Source organism: Macrotis lagotis, chromosome 2 (assembly GCF_037893015.1).
Source record: "Macrotis lagotis isolate mMagLag1 chromosome 2, bilby.v1.9.chrom.fasta, whole genome shotgun sequence".
NCBI classification, from domain to species: domain Eukaryota; kingdom Metazoa; phylum Chordata; class Mammalia; order Peramelemorphia; family Peramelidae; genus Macrotis; species Macrotis lagotis.
Window position 1 is genome coordinate 109168410 of NC_133659.1, and position 12584 is coordinate 109180993.

Sequence of the window (12584 nt, forward strand, 5' to 3'; positions counted from 1 at the left end):
GGCACTTTGAGAATTTTGGGGTGGGAAGTGACTGCTCAGGGGACAGAGATATTAATAATAATAGGCATTTTAGTAATGCTTTAAGATTTTTAAATACCCTCACAACAACTCTACAGTGTAAGTACAATGATTATTAATATTCCCATTTTACAGATGAGGAAATTGAACCTCAGAGGGATTTAGTCAAGTCAATCTTCAAAAATTCATGAACCACTTGTTAATGTAGAGCAATGTACTAAGAACACAAGATAAAGAGCAAAAACATGCTCTTTGCCCTCTAGGAAACAATATTCCAGTAGAGACCATTAGTAAGTACCCAAGGCAGGTTTGAAACTAAGTTTTCCTGATTCCACATTCAGCATCGTGTATACCATGTGTGTTAACACATGGTGTAGTTCAAGGGTCTTGGGCAGGGGTTCATAACCCTTTCTGTGTCATGTACCTCTTCTCAGAATAATTTAAAATATGATTTCATAATCAAAAGAAATGTTATATCTCAGTTAGAGACTGGAGAAAATGAAGATGCAATTTCTCCACCAACCAAGTTCATAAGCCCCCTAAAGTCTGACCATGAACCTGAAAGGGGTGGATTTAGGAGGAGACAATTTGTATTTTTCTCCTCTTCCATCCTGAACCACTCTCTGCTATAGGATAGAGATGTGGGTCATAAAGCTTGGGATGTGAGGAAGGGATGACAAGAATATCTGTCAGCAACAACAAACCTTTAGACATTGGAGGACTACAGCTGTAGATGGAGAGAACTGCCTACTAATAAACTATCCATCTCAGATTGGGTTTCTCAGGTCTATAGAGAGAAGATGCTCTTTTCTTTTCAGGTTGAGGATCAGAAACTTGGGAAGGGGAATATTTAGTCAGAGCTGATAAATGCATGTCCTCTCTAGAGCTGACTATGATTTTATAAAACCAAGTGTGTGGGAATATGGAAACTTTTCTTGTAATTCATATTTTAATTTGGTTTTATTGTAGCCCTGAAAATAACATTTTGACCAATATGTTTTTCCAATCTGCCATGTATGACAGAAATAGAACAAAAACCAAAAACTTACCTGGTATGTAAGGACACCTTGGGATGGGGTTACTGTTTTTAGTTTTTTCTTTGCTTGATTATTGATTTGTTATTGCCAAAATGGCTTTTGCACATCCACATATAGGCAAGCTGACTAGATGGAACTAGCTTCTAACCTGTAGATAGTCAGAGCCTACAGAGAAGTCCAGAGACAAAAGAGTCAGGAATCAAACAGAAGTTTAATTTTAAAGTGAGAGAAATGACTTTCAGGCAAGGTCATGTGCTGGAGTTCCACTCCAAGTGGGGAGACCCATTGTGATTGAACCTTGTTTTATATACCTGTGGCTAGACAGTCAAATAGTATAGTGTAGTCATAGTAATGAGGCTCAAGAGAAACAGTGAGGTGAGGTTGTCTAATGGCAAAAAGTCCATTCATAGGAGGACATTGTGTCTGGGCCTGAAGGTGCTTGCCTGAGCTCAGGGACCATCCATTCAGGAGTCTTAGTGCAAAGGTTTATAATTTTATATACTAAGCTCAGGGCAAAACTTACTTACTGGGCTTTAACTCTGGTAAACTGGGTATCTCCTAATATCTTGACAAACTATAGATGTCTGTAGAAAGGGCAAAAGCCCATAGAATTGTAGCTGGAAGGGGCCTAAGCATCCATCCCTTCATCAGTCTCATTTAATAGATAATCTGAGGCCCAGACTTCTCCCACTTTACATAGGGAGTTAGTCTTAGACTTGCTGACTCCAAAGGAGACTTTAGGGTCTCTTATAAAATTTGCTGATTCAGTAGAATACAGGTAAGAGTAATAGTAATAGTACTAGTAGTAGTAGTAGCAGCAGTAATAATAGTAGTAATAGTAATAGTAGCAGCAGCAGCAGCAGTAACAGTAATAATAATAGCAGCAGTAATCGTAGTAGTAATAGTAGAAGTAGTAGTAGCAGCAGTATTAATAGAAGTAGGAGCAGCAGCAGCAGCAGTAGCAGTAATAATAATGGCAGCAATAGTAGTAGTAATAGAAATAGTAGAATGAGTAGTAGTTGTGGCAGTAGCAGCAGTAGTAATAGTAGAAGTAGTAGTAGTACCAGCAGTAGCAATAGTAATAATAGTAGTAGTAATAGAAGTAAAAGAGTAGTAGTAATAGAAGAAGCAGCAGTGGCAGGAATAATAATAGCAGTAGCAGTGACAGTAGCAGTAATAGAAATAGTAGAAGTAGTAGTAGTTGTAGCAGTAGCAGCAGTAGAAATAATAACAGTAGTAGTAATAGTAGAAGTAATAGTACCAGTAGCAGTAGTAGTAATAATTGCAGCAGCAGCAGCAGAGTAATTGTAGCAGTAATAGTAGTAATAGCAGCAGCAGTAGTAGTAATAGTAGTAACAACAGCAGCAGCAATAATAGTAATAGTAACAGTTGCTGTAGCAGCTGTAGTATTAATAGTAGCAGCAGTAGTAGCAGTGAAAGTAGTAGAAGCACAGCAGTTTTAGTAGAAGCACAAGAAGTAATAGTAGAAACAGCAGCAGCAGCAGCAGCAGCATTAATAGCAGCAGCAGCAGCTTTACTAGTAGCAGAAGGAAGAGGAAGGGAGAATGACAGAAATCATGAAGCAGTAGTAGCAATAACAAAAACAGCTTTTTCCTCCTCTGGAATAGAACCTTCTGAACCAGACTGAAGGGATTGGACTGGGGAATATGAATCTATTCAATTTGGTAATTCTACCTTGGGGCTGAGCTGTCCTGATTGGTGAACAAGTACAAACTAGACTAACCTTAATATCTAATTTGTTTCAGACAAAACTTCGGATCCACTTGAACACAGCACATTTTGCCATCATTCCTGCTGCTGCTTCTTGTTCCTCTCCCCTCATACCTCCACCTTTTCCATTCTTCTTTCTCTTACTCTGAGAATAGTAATCACATCAATCCCATCAATGTTTGTGGAAAGGGCATGATAATTGACTACCTATGACTTCATTCTCTATATGTTTTACCCCTCACCTAGAACATAAGTTCCCTGAAGGCAGGAAATGTCTCACTTTTGTATTTTGAAACATTCATTCATTTATTCATTCATTTATATTCATTCATAGTTTGGAGTTCATGATGAAGTTGATGCTCCCTCTTTTTCCCTTCCTTGATCCTAGATATTTTAATTTCAAGAATTAATAAATCTGTTCTTTCGATTCCTAGGAGGGTTGAGAAGAGATTTTAAGGGTCAAGGAGAGGGAAGGGAATACTTTCATCATCTCTCAAATCATACCTCGGTATTAATTAGATACTCTGTCTGCATGAAAGAAATGACCTTGGTTGATCTTCAAACAAGATCTAAAAGCAATTTGAATGCTGACACTGGTCCTTTAAGTCTGCTCATGAAGTCAATGGAAACCTCTTAGAACAAACCTGGAAGGGATAAAAGGAGGAAGAAACTTTTCAATTACCCCAGAGTTCAACTCCACTTTAAGTGAAAGGCAGAAGGTTAGGGAGTGGCTCATGTCTCTTCCTATTTGTTCTAAACTTCAGTGTCTCTCCCTCGTGAGCTGCATCTTGTGCCTTTTCTCTTTGCTGATGTCAAGAAGCTGGATATGGACTGTAGGAAGATTTGAATGCTGTCTTTTCTGCTAACACTGATTTTATGATATGCTAAACATAACATCCAATAGCTATTACTTCCACTGTCAGGAAGACAACTCGAGCTATCCATCTTCCTCTTCAGACTATATTGCATTTCCCTCTACAAATGACACCACATTATAATATCTTTTATTATAATATTACTTATTTATTGCTGAAGGTTCCCCAGCACTAATGCTGAGGGCTCTCATCCTTTATCAGCTTTTTGGTTTGTTTGTTATGAATGTCACATTTTATTTATCAAGATGAGCTCTGGGTTCCTGATCAGAATTTCCAGAGGGTGACTTTGCTGCTTTTCTTTTCAGGCAAGCCCTAAACTTTTATCCCAGGAGAATTCATGACATAGAATGAGAACTGGCTAGTTGGATTGCTTGCTTTGCTTACACTAAGGAGGGAGGGAGGGTGGGTTAGGGCTTGGAATGACAGAATCATCTTCTGTTTCTCTAAGCAGATCTGCAGTAGAAATCATCCCTGTTAATTATATTCCTGAGAGATCTCTAGAGAAAGCCAATCACACAGTCTTTTTTGGTGACCTGTTCCAGAATTAACAATTCTCCTTGTCAAGAAGCTTTTCCTTAGATCTGACCTAAATCTCCCTTGCTGCAGTCTTAATCCATTTTCTTTGGCTTGGTCAGAAATAGGGCTGAGACTGGTGAAATTTTATTCCCATGTCAGGGAGAGCTGGGCGTGTGGAACTATTATTGTGTCCTATTTTAAGAAAACCCAATAGTGATTAGACAAAGTCAATCAATGCCACTTCATTATTATGTCAAGATTTACAAAGAGCTGTATTCACAACAGATCTTCCAGATAGATAGTCCGAGAATTATTATTTGTTGCTTGTTATTATATGGATGTAGAAACCAAAGCAGAGATAGTCTCCTTAACTTATTTAAGTGTCAAAGTCAAGATCTGAACCTGTCTTTTGGGTTCAAAGTCTAGGAGAACTTTGGAAATGATAGACAGATACAAGGTACAGGCATAATACGGTCCAACATGATTTGCCTATATGTAAGAAGGCTCTGTGCTCTTTGAACAAAACAGGATATAAATAGCCTAAAAGAAACAAGAGATGTGCAAATTTAGAGATGTATCCACTCCAAATGTTGATTTGTACTATTTATGTCCAACCTGTGGTAGAGCCTTCTGAGTTCATATTGCTCTGATCAGCCAGAGTAGGACAATTTTGTACCTTGACCACAATATCATGATGTAACTTTGGTCCTCTCTGAACTTGAAGGAAAAACAACAAGCTCTAGAGATCTTGATTCCAGTCGCTCTTTAGAATCATAGAATGGTAGAACTGAAAGAGATCTCAGAAATCATCTAGAGCAAACTTTTCCTCTCCCTTTTGTTTTCGGGTGAGGATATAAATGAAAGGGATAGCTTCTCTATTGCAAAAATACTTTTCCTTAATATTGTAGCTTTCTTCAAGCATTTAGGTGACTGCTCCCTCCCCCACCAAAAATCATCTAAGTACCTACTATGTTTGATGCTGAGCTGGGTGCCTATGGGAATTCTGGACCCTGCCCTTGTGAAGCACATGATCTGGTAGGAGAAGAATTAATCACAGATAGCTATAACACAAAGTATTCAAAAACAATGCATGAAGGGAGGTCTGAGAGTTTCCTAACACATCATTATACATCATTAAAGACTTGACAGAAAGGCCTGGGAGGCAGACTAAATAAAAACTAAAGTGTTGGCAACCACTACCAATTGAGACCAATTAGAAAATGGAGATAAGACATCTTTAAAATGATGGAGTCAATTATTTGATGTATAAAAGTGGGTTTTTGAGGCGTATACTTGTGCTTACTTGTGAACTCTTGGGCTAATGCTTCCTAAGAAAGATTTCATTTCTCTACCTCCAAGTGGCTTAGATATCTAATAACCTAATGAGGATAATAAACACCAGTTGGCTCTGGGCAAAATGGTGAAGTAAGAAATTGCTTTTCTCTTTTCCCTCTTTCCCTGGTCTTCTTTGTTTTGTTTTGGTGACTTCATCCCTAACATTTCCTCTGCCAGGAGCCCAGAACCCTCTTTTTATAAATTTACTGCTTAGCTTCAACCTTTACTCTAACCTTAACGTAATCAAAACTTAACTTATTGTGGGTTTTACTAGATTGATTGACTAGGCTGAATCTGGCTCAATGTTTGAATCTCACCCAAGAGTATTTGCATTTCAATGCTTGAAACAATCCTTTATCTTAGAAGAAAGAATCCATAATGGTCATGGTGGGGGGAGGGGGTCAGTGGGAATGGAGAGAGATAGAAACCAGGGAAACTTGAGGCAACTATCTACTCATAGGATCTTGGAATCATCTAAGTCCACTCCTATCACTCCTTCACTTTTGAAGAAGACCAGGACATCAGAGAGGTGATACCATGACAAGCATGTAAATTGTATTTGATCTAGGAATGCTCTGCTAGGTCACCAGCCTCATTTTCTCCTACAGAGTTAACTGGGTCCAATGGCCTGATGTGAATCAGGATGACTGGAGAAGGCCCTGGAAGCTAGGCAATCAGGATTAAATGACTTGGCCCAAGGTCAAACAAATAGTAAATGGCAAATGTCTGAGGCAGGATTAGAACTCCTGTCCTCAATCCAAGACCAGCAGTCTATCCTGGCTGCCCTTACTTACAATTTAAAGTATGAATTGAAATACAATACTCTTGATAAATAGTTCATTTATTTTCTGCTTGGGAAACTTCATAGGTAGAGAAATCACCTGTTGAACTCTAACATATAGAAATGTGTTATAATGGATTTTAGATGTGCTTTGGGCAGTAAGATAGCACAGTAGATAGAAGGAAGTCAGGAAGACTCATCTTCTTGAGATCTAATGTGACCTCAGACTCTTAATAGCTCTCTAACCCTGGGCAAGTCATTTAACCCGACTTGCCTTGGTATTCTTATCTGTAAAATGAGTTGGAGGAAGAAATGCAAACCACTCTAGTAACTTTGTCAAGAAAATCTCAAAAAGGATCATGAAGAGTCAGATACCAGTTAACAACAAAAACAACAACTTAGAGGTGTTCTAGTCTAATTCCCTTATTTTTACAGGTAAAGAAACTGAAGATCACGAAGACTAAATGACCTATTCAAGGCCTCAAGGGTTAAATGATCTATTCAAGACCATAAAAGGTATTAATGGACAGAGACAATCCAGGCCCTTTAGCTGTAAATCCAATTTTCTGTTCATTGTACTCTTTCCAAGTTCATCCTCCTTTCTTCATTTCTCTAAACTCTTCATTTCATTCTTAGACAGTGGTCTATCATACTGATCTTAAATAAGTAACCCATAAAGTTTCTACCCCCTCTGGGACTGAGCAAAAAAAAGCCCCCCAAAACTAGGGGGCTGAGAAAGTGAGCTTCCTATCACTGGGGAAGCTTGTAATACTAATAATACTAAGAGCTAGCATTTATATATTGCTTTAAGGGTTTTGAAGTTACAAATATTCTCTTCTTTTGCCCTTTAAACCATCTGGGAGGGCAGGTCCTATTATCTATTTTACAGATGAGATAACTAAGGAAGATGATACATTAGTCATACAGCTAGTCTAAAAAGCAGGATGTGATCTTAGAACTTCCTGAGAATTCACTAAACTTTCTAGTGCATAGTTAGGGATGCTGAATAATGGGATTCCTCTATTGGATGGGAAATTGAAGTAGTTGACCTTCCTCCCCAAGTTTCAAGACACTATTTACATTCCCTACACTGTAGGGAAATTCGGATAACTGAATAATCTTTCTGCCTTTTAGCACTTCAATTCCTATGCAACATACCCACGTGGCACAAGAGGTAAACAAGATTGCATCCTTGAAAGTACCATTTATACCTCAAAGCACTTGATGAATTTAAGTTTCTAATGTTATTATTTTTATTATCTCTTGTGGCCTACTTAACATTGACCCCAAATATAGAATCCCGTGTGTTTTCAGATGTTTTCTGGTGGTGTAATGATGAAAATGTCTATGAGTGGGAGAAGGACATATACCACAGCCTTGATGCCCACACAGCTATTACCACAGCCTTGATGCCCACACAGCTGCCTCTGCCTTCTCTCTTATCTGCCCTTCAGCTCCTAATGAAGAGAAAACTGTTCTGGGAAGCCCAGATAGAATACACAAATCTCTCACTCCTCCAAGGCCTGGGTGAAACCATGAAGAGAAGTCAAGTTGGCTTTGTTGACTGGCAAGGCCTCTGACGATTTTGATCCCATCATTCCCCCCCCCCCCCCCCCCCCCCCCCGTTCCCCACTCTCCATTAAATACTTGGGCTAGTGGCCAGACCTTGTGCATATTAGCTGGTTCCTGTGAATTATTCCTGGGGCATCAGGGTGTGTTAGCTAAATCACTTTCCTGGGCAGATTATGCCCTTGGAGTACTGGGAGATTGCAAGGGAGGACGATAAGAGGTATCTAATAACAGCAATTAAATTGTTTTTGTAAGTCTATACAGTGCTTTCCTTATAAATCCAGTGAGATAGTGAGGTTGATATTATTGTTCTAGTTTTACATTTGAGGAAACTGAGGTTTGGGAAAGATAAATCATTTGCCCAGGGACATACATCAAGATTTGAGTCTTTTACATTGATTGTGCTAGGTTTGTATAGTAGGTTCGCATATAAAATGTAAGCTAGTGGACAGTACTTTTCATTTCCAATATGCTTGTATGTTTTGTTATTATCTCTCTGATGCCATGGTTTTCTTTGAGAAATAGCAACAACAAACCTATTAACCACATGAAAATTTCACTGCTTGCTCCAAAGCCATCCTTCAGTGAAACTGGTTTAAGAATTAGGGGACTTTCATGCAAAACTAACTTAGAAAAATCTGTGGGACTTTGGGCAAGTTGCTTCATTCTTCTTTTAGTTCCCTCATATGTTAAACATGGGAGTTAGATTTCTAAGATTCTATGAGCTTGTGAGCCTGAGTTTTATATATATATACATATACATATACATATATAAATTTATTTATTTATTTTGAATTTTACAATTTTTCTGCCAATCTTCCTTCCCTCCCCCACCCCCACAGAAGGCAGTCCGTTAGTCTTTACATTATTTAATGTAAGTTGAATGTAATGAGAGAGAAATCATATCCTTAAGGAAAAAAATAAAGTATAAGAGATAGCAAAAATTATATAATGATAAGTTTTTTTAAAATTAAAGGTCATTTTATATATTTTTTAAAAGTAGGAATTATAGAAACCCATTTATATTCAACATAGTCACTCAATATCAGAATGAACAACCATCTCCCAAGAGCTCATTCCTCCCAAATATTGGTTCTTCCTGTTTTAGGTTGAGCTGGCATTATTCTATTATCATTTCACCTTTAACTGGATTGGCTGCATTATCATTGATTAGATTGATCGTTCCCTCTGACCCTGACACCAGTAGGGTCAACCAAGTATGAACATAACTGTACTTAAAAGCTGCCCTTTGATGCAGCTAGTACACATAAAAACAACCCCATTTTAGAGATACAGAAACTGAGACCCCAGTAAATACAGGTTTGAATTCAAGTTGTCTGGATGCAAAGTCTGGTGTTTGTCCCATTAGTACATAAAAAGGGGGATGTTAGAGTTGAAAATATGCTTTCTGACTTTTGGAGGCAGGAAGTTAAATCTCCATGGGAAGGGGGTAGAGGGAGCTCTTAAAATTTTTCTGTGACCTGGAGACCTAGATTCTCCAAGCTGTTGTGACAGTTATGCTTAAGCTACTGGAAGTGGTTCCTAGAAAGACAGATGACTGCTAATTGATTTATTACTTTGCCGAGTATGTATAACATAGACTTATTTACTTGTCTATAAAAATGTGTCACATAAACTTTATTAATAAAAACACAGAGACACAGCACATATACACACAGGATCCTCAAAAGCTTTTAAGTTATTAAAGATTAAAACTTTACTAAAACTTTTGGAACACTATATATTTCTATACCTTTATACCTATATCTACATCTAAAACTATAGCTACATTCACATCTATAATATATATTATATATAATACATATATATCTATGTATATACATAGGGCATATAAATTATAGATACACATCTATAATAATGCATATAAATATATATGCACACAAATATTATTAGAATACATGAGGTGGGAGGCTAGTGGAATATAGCATAATGAGACCAAATATTTGATCCATTGACTAATAGAAACAGGAGGTACAGCCTCATCTGATAGTGTAGAACAAAAAAATCTTTCTTCTCACTTCTACCCTATGGAGCTCCCACTGTGCATATATAAATGTACATTTAATGTACACACACACACACACACACACACACATTCACTAATTGCCTCTGAGACCATCATTGCATTTTAATTTTAATCACTCATACGGTCAAGTCCTTTTGACTCTACTTCCAAAACATCTCTTCTCTATGTTGCTTTAGTGCTTCCATTTATTATTTAATAGCCAAGTTCTGTACCTATCCACTTGTCACTGGAATAGTTTTCCAGTTGGTCTTTCCCTCTATACTACATTCTTCTCACAGATGATAAGGTAATCTTATGGCTTGTACCTGACCATGTCACTCCTTTACTGGAAAAACCTCTATGATGCCTTATTACCTATAGGTGATACAGACCCCTTTGCTTAGAATTTTTTAGCTCTATCCTGTTTTTTAAAATTTAATTTTATATCATTCTTCTCATATGCTTTGTGTTTTAGATAAACTGGATCTCATCTTTCCTTCGATCTCTATGCATATGACATAGGTTTTCCTCTATGTTTCATATGTACCCCCTCTCTACTTCAATCTGCAGAAGTTCAAGCCCAGACCTGGTATCTCTTCCATTAATGCTTCCCTCTTCTTCCCTGCTGAAAACAATCCCTAGTTTCCCTAGATAATTCTTTTGCCCCCATGAACTCTGACTTTATCTCATATCAATTTATGTGCACAAGTTATTCTATTTTGAGATTTTAAACTCCTTGAGGGCAAGGACTTTATTTTTGTATCTTCAATGTCTTTTAAAACAGATATTTGTTGAACTAAATGTGTTTTAATGTTCTCTAATGTGAATTAAGAAAAGGTTAAATCAAAGTCAGTGTGATCCATATATGAAAAAAAGGGAATGTCTGATTTATTTTAGAAAGCTTTCCATCCTAAATGGTTAACATTAAAAAAAATAGAAAAAGTTTTGGCACTTAAAGGATAAGCTTCATTCGCCTGGAAAATTCACTAATGTTGAACAAGTCATTCCCTGACAATGCTGGCTGCCAGATCAATGAGGCATATTGTATTGTATATCAATATAACTAATTTACATTATGGGTATATTTGTACTGTTCACAGGCATTCAGTTCCCAAAGACCCTGGAGATCACAGATTGCAGCTTGGGGCTTTGTTTCACCTGGAGCATTGAGAGAGGTAAAGGAAAGCCCTCAAAGACCCTAAACACCTTTGATCATACAGAGCAAAGCCCTGAACCAAAGAAGAAAAAAACCAGAAAGTTGTGAAATGTAATGGGATCTGGTTGAAGTGATTAAAACAAGATAGGGAGAAAAATAAATCAGGTCTTCCTGAATCAAGTTCCACATAGTGATATAATTAGAATAACATTCATTATTTAGATGGCAGATGATGATGACTCTGTTAATAGGTCATAGTTTTGCTGAGGAATGATGGAACATCATATCTTTCCATTTAAGATGGAAAGTGAGAAAAGAGATTAGGAAGCAGTGCATGAAAAGACCTGTAGTTGCCTTCTTGGTTCTTCTTGGCTAGGAATTTTGTCTTAATACTAGCTGAGTCTTTTGTTACCATAGGCAGGGGCTCCCGGTGACTATCCCAAAGGGAAGGGAGGAGAAACATAGTGGAAAATCCTTACTCAATGACATATTACCCATAGAAGACAGAATGCCATTCCTGATATACACAATAACCAACAAAAACCTCAGCCAATGTCTTGAAATTCAGCCTTCTGTGAACTTTGCGTCTCCATGTTTTCTGTGGTCCACCTGAAATGTGGATCTGGACCAATGAAATGGGAATGAGAGAGGAAAAGCTTTCTGATAGAAAAATGATGAGTGAAAAATGAAGAGAATAAAAGTCATAATGTTTATTTGATGTAGGGTCATAGTCAGTATGAATAGTGGAAAGTCACAGTGCTCAAATTCAAACTCTGTTCTTGTCTCTAAAAGAAGGATTGGATGTGTTTGATCACCTCTAATGTTCACTCCAACTTAGCATCCAATTCTAATGCTAAGATTTACAACTGAAAGGGACCTTAGAGATCACCAAACCCCATCCCCTAATGTTATTGACACAGGAATTATGATCCTAAAATGATAAGGGACTTGCTCAAGGTCACAGAGAAAGTAAGTGGCAGAACCAATATTTGAACCCATGACCTATGATTCTAAATTTGGAACTCTTCCCATCAAAATCACACAGTATCACTTCCATCAAATCCTGGAGGTGACCTTCAGAAACATCCTATGGTGACCTCTGAACTATACAGCCCTATGATGTTTGGAATTGGCAGGTCTATGGATCAAGGGGAACCACAAAGGCAGTCCCAGACTGTCAAAACAAGGGAAGATTGAGCTTAGCAAAATCCCTGCTCTTCAGGGGCAGTGATATCCTGGTTTAGTGTAATGAAAGCCCTCATGCCCAGTGTCCTCTAACAATCTGCCTTTAATGGGGTTACCATAGCAGAGGTAAAGCATTTTATATGGAACCAGGTTTACATTATCCTCCTCTTTAGAGATCTTGCTTGCAATGCTGTTCAAATCCTTTAATCCATAAATAGGATTCCAGACAGCACTGGGCTGCCTTCCAAAACTGTAATCTTCCAGTATATGAATTATTACCAAAAGATTAGGGTGTTTCTAGTAATAACATTTCAAATAAATCAGCTTTCATGGAGGAACAACAAACTAATATTGG